The following is a 4,961-nucleotide window of genomic DNA, read 5'->3' as shown; positions in this document are numbered from 1 at the left end:
CACCCCGCCAATAGTTTTTGCCCACTGCCTAGAAGTACAGTTTGATATAGAGGATAAGGAAAAATGTGATGCCGGGGAGAGGGCGTTGTCAACAAAGCAATTCAAGAGCGAAGAACAGAAAGTAAAATAGAACAAAATGGTGAAAGCATCAACGTAACCATGAATAACAAGTGTTCTCCTGGGCATCGATTAAACTTAAGCTTTGCGCTCTTTTGAAACATGTCCAGAAAACAAAGTTGGCTTGCATGGCCAAAAACAAACGTTCGGTAGTGCGCAGTTAAGCAGGCATGTAATCGGTCTGCCATCAAATATTGTTTTCGCCGTTGTCGTTTCTGCGTAGTGCTCTGTATATTTATTGAATGCATGCAGAAGGATATATTATGAGTAAGAAAAATGCGGCTTTCCTGTACGTCGCCATAGGTGAACAGTGTCGCTGCTACTAGGGAAAGAAACCTTTCTGTTTTTGAAGGCTCTAAGAAGAGCTCAATGGGGACAACTGCCGTGACCGTTATGATATAATTTGTTGTTTTTTTCTGTTTTTTTTTTTCAGACCTATCGGAAAGCATAAATAGCGAATTTTTCTCAGTCAAACTGCAAATGGTTCGATGCACACGCCTTGGAAGATAACAAATCATTGAACATAATATTTCCCTTTCTTGCTAATGCTTTCATTACTCCAATCTCAGTGATTATACACAAAATATTTAAACATCTATGTCAGTTACACTGACGAAAATGTCATCAGACCATGATAGATGTCATAACGAAGTGTAGTTCGAAATGAAAAGCGTGCTCATGCTTTATGGCTTCCTCTAGTAGCGTTGCTTTCAGTCGACTAGACTTCACTGAAGTGCTTTTGGGAATGCCTGTGGAAGTATGCAGATGAGGCCACCGGCTTTGAATTGAAGTGTGATTTCCTTTAAACTTGAAATGTCTTAGTTCACACTTCGCAAAACATTATATTGCTTAAATATGCCATCCCGCGCGGAGACAATTGGCTCATATTCGCTACACAGTAACTCATACGATGAACATAGCGAGACATGCGCTGTCTTTTTGAAATCCAAGAGCAGAGCACTTCATTTCATCAGTAAAGTACAATAACAGACATTTCTTAAGGGGTCGTTTTCTAGTACCCTTTAAGAACAATATGAAATTCAAATAAAGTAAATTTACTGTTGCTGACCGGCAACATAAGCTCTCTTTAGAGAAGCGGTGTTCTTCAATAGATTTTTTTTTTTTTTTTTCACTTTTGAGTTCGGAACTGCTTCAAGGCGATGAGAATCTTGTGATTTTCTCAACCTTTTTTCCTGGACACGAATATAGGAGGCGGAGAAATAAACATGCTGTAAGTGAGGAAAGCTTTACTCCTTAGGTAAGAGCTGTATTGAAAACATCGAGTTCTTATGACGGCTGTATTCCAGAATTAGAGTCATTTACTTGCCACTGTGGTAATTAAAGAATGCTGCGTTCGTATGTCTGGTTGTTTGGGCCTCCGCCACGATAATATTTAGAGCGTAGACTCTTCAGCTGCGACTTGTGAAGGTCATCAGACGCCTCATATGACCTTAGTGCGGCCCGATGAGCTAGCGGCGCTCGCTTTTTCCTGGTATACTTCGCTTCTCCTTCTACTTCGCACACTTGTTGATGCTTCTTCTGACATCTTTCAAACATTACTTGAACTGCAACACAGCACCATAAATATACAACATTGCCCGACAATATTCCATATAGCCTTCCAATTTTCGGCGAACACATTCCCTCCACCACCACCGATTCTCATCTCGCTGGCCAACTGGCACCTCCCCCTTCAAAACTCCCTCGGAACCTTCGCGTATTTAAGACCCGGCTAGGTGTTCTTGCGGTCCGCAGACAGTCTTGGAGGAGTGGCGAGCTGGAACCAGGGTTTTGCCTGCTTTTCCTTAACGTTCGCAGACAGCCGTGAAGGAGCTGAAGCACTGCATACCCTATCTGAATATTATTAAAGGAGCCACACAAAGCTTGTCCGCTAAGCTTTATAGGGATTTGTTTCACACGCCGGTACCGAATCAGAAAGAATTACAGGAATTGGAGCACTAAAATGCCAGTTATTAAGGAACGAATTTTCAAAATGCAAGCGAATTAAAATTGTCCTCGACTGCATGTTTGTGGTATCTCGCTTTCCCATTTCACTCGCCCAATGACGACACGTGCGAGACCAATCGAAACAGCCTATATGAGCACGCCCCTACAACGTAGTGGAAGACAGCTGCTAATGGATTCCTGGTCACTGTAACACGTTTTTGCTGATGTTGACGATTTCTTCCGTCTTGCCTTGTTGTAACAGAATGAGGAACAAAGAGAGCGGGAGCAGACAGGGGAAGGAGACATTCCTTTTTTACCATGCACCCGGAGCTATTTTGCTTTCTTCGTGAGCCCGCTCCTTGACCTCTCTTTTCTCTGCATCCCCAGGCATCCTACAATTGAGAAGAGCGACTCATGAGGACGTTCAATTATTGTCTGCCTAACTTCGGCTGTAAAGCCACAAGTCCACGTGTAGAGGTAGTGAATGTTGTGACGCATGAACACGTGCTTATCTACCGAGATACCGGCTAAGCCACTGTTAACGACAGTAGCTGCGGTGACGTGGCTAGCCAACGGCTATAAATACTACTAACCTTTAATAAAGCTTGTTCGTTCTTCGCCAACCACTTCTCGATTCACTTCAGTGGCGACGAGGCTGCCCACAGCCGGGCACTGTCTGCTCCATGGCGGCCCACGCCGGACCGCCGGGTTTCGACGAAACGGAAGACAGTTGGGAAGCCTATCAGGTGCATCTGGGATCTTATTTTGAAGCTTACGGAATTGATGACTCGAAGAAACGACGGGCTCTTCTAACGGCAGCTTTAAGTACAGCAACAGTCGGCATAATAACGGGACGTTGCGCGCCGGTCAAGATTCAAGAGCTAGCCTACGAGCAGCTGGTTCTGCTGCTGACTGAGCATTTCGCGCCGCAAGGCAATGAAATTGCGGAGTCGTACAAGTTCTTCACAAGACGACAGCGTCCGGACGAAACAATGAAGGACTTTATTGCCGAAATTCGGAAGCAAGCCTGTAGGTGCAACTTTGGTGATGCAAGGGACAGAATGTTACGAGACATACTTGTTTGCGGTCTGCGTGACACCGGCGTTCAGCGGAAACTTTTGTCAAAAGCTTCGCTAACGCTGAAAGAAGCCGAGCATATAGCGTTAGCGGCAGAGATGGCAGCCCTTAACGTGGACCACATGGATAAGACAAAGGATCATGGCAATATTAATGCCGTGAGGAGCAAGCAGCAGGGCCAACCGTATTGCCACAAAACTCGTACGTACACGGCATCTAAACCAAGCCCAGGTGACGCTTGCCCGTGTTGCGGTAGCACTGAGCACAAGGCAGGGAAGTGCAAGTTTCGCCGGGCGGAGTGTTTTCGCTGCCGACGGAAAGGGCACCTAGCTAAAATGTGCGCGTTGAAACAACCAGGAGTGGCACTTTGTGAAGAGCATTCCTCGTCAAGTGACGGCAACGAGCTTTGTCTACTTAGTTTGTACACTGCGTCTATTAACTTGACCACGCCCATTATTCGCACATTCCGTTGGAGCGGGATTCCGATCAAGATGCAAGTAGACACAGGCTCGCCGGTCTCCATCATTACGTGGAAAACCTACTGCAAGCATCGGCATGCCTGGCCTGCGCTACTCAAGACGTCTTTGCAGTTGTCCTGCTTCCTGGGCAAGCTCCCCGTGAAGGGCAAGCTCAAGCTTCCTGTCTCGTACGCGGGAAAAACCTTGGAAGCGACGCTGACCTTGCTGCAGTGCGCTGGCCCGGACTTGTGCGGACGTGACATAGCATTTGAGCATAGCGGAAGACCCGTCCTCAGCATTGCCAGCGATGCAACCTCTGGTGAGCAAGATTTGTCGCACCAACCTTCCGTTAGCGCACTGTTAGAAGAGTTCAGTGATTTGTTTACGCCAGGTCTAGGGCGCATTAACGGTCCCGCAGTTCATCTGCGGTTGCATGAAAATGCGAAACCGCGTTTCTGCAAAGCTCGTTCTGTGCCATATACAATGCGGGAGCAAGTGTCTAATGAAATAGACCGGCTTGTTAAAGATGGCATTCTCTCGCCTATCGACAGTGCGGATTGGGCCACGCCTCTGGTTCCCGTGATCAAGAAGAATGGTTCCATTCGGTTGTGTGGTGATTTTAAGGTGACCGCAAACTCTGCATGCGTTACGGAGCAGTACCCATTGCCGAAAATACGGGATATTTTCGCCAACCTAAACGGCGGGGAAGTCTTCAGCACTATCGACTTGAAAGATGCTTACAATCAGTTGCCGCTTGATGAGGAAACCAGGAAGCTTTTGGTCGTAAACAACCCGAAAGGCCTGTTTTGCTTCAATCGACTTCCGTTTGGTGTAGCCTCTGCTCCTGCAATTTTTCAGAGACGTATGGAAGGCATCCTGCAAGGCATTCCGGGCGTTCAAGTTTACCTGGACGACGTAGTAGTCGCGGAAAAACACGGGAACTCTGACACACTGCGTGAAGTTTTCAGGCGTTTCCGGCAGCATGGTGTGAAGTTGCATCCCCAGAAATGCAAGTTTCGGCAAGCAGAAGCTGAATTTCTGGGGCATCGTATAAGCGCGGACGGGTTGTTACCTAAGGCAGATAACACTGCCGCCATAGCAAAGATGCCGAAGCCAACGTGCGTTGCGGAACTGCGGGCATTCTTGGGGTTTGTAACCTATTACCATGAATTTCTGGGAAATTTAGCTATGGTTCTGGAGCCGCTGCATGAACTACTAAGAAAGAACGCACGCTGGAAGTGGGGGGCGAGACAAGATAACGCTTTCCGGACAACGAAGCGGCTGCTAGAGGAAGCAAAGTTCTTGGCACACTACGATCCAAGTAAGCCCCTTTTCTTGGAAACCGATGCATCATCGTGTGGC

At 47.1% G+C, this 4,961-nt stretch overlaps 1 long non-coding RNA gene across 1 annotated transcript; it reads right to left on the bottom strand.

Moving 5' to 3' along the window:
- Positions 1–4,156: 4,156 nt before the first annotated feature.
- Positions 4,157–4,728, bottom strand: LOC146186630 (uncharacterized). Its single transcript, XR_014708143.1, has 2 exons — positions 4,506–4,728; positions 4,157–4,443 (listed from the first exon to the last, which is right to left on the bottom strand). It is a non-coding gene; the product is annotated as an uncharacterized LOC146186630 (long non-coding RNA).
- Positions 4,729–4,961: the final 233 nt, after the last annotated feature.

Source organism: Amblyomma maculatum, chromosome 6 (genome assembly GCF_055883805.1).
Source record: "Amblyomma maculatum isolate TAMU_Amacu chromosome 6, ASM5588380v1, whole genome shotgun sequence".
NCBI classification, from domain to species: domain Eukaryota; kingdom Metazoa; phylum Arthropoda; class Arachnida; order Ixodida; family Ixodidae; genus Amblyomma; species Amblyomma maculatum.
The sequence above is the reverse complement of the archived record's forward strand: the minus strand, read 5'-3'. Positions and strand labels throughout refer to the sequence as shown.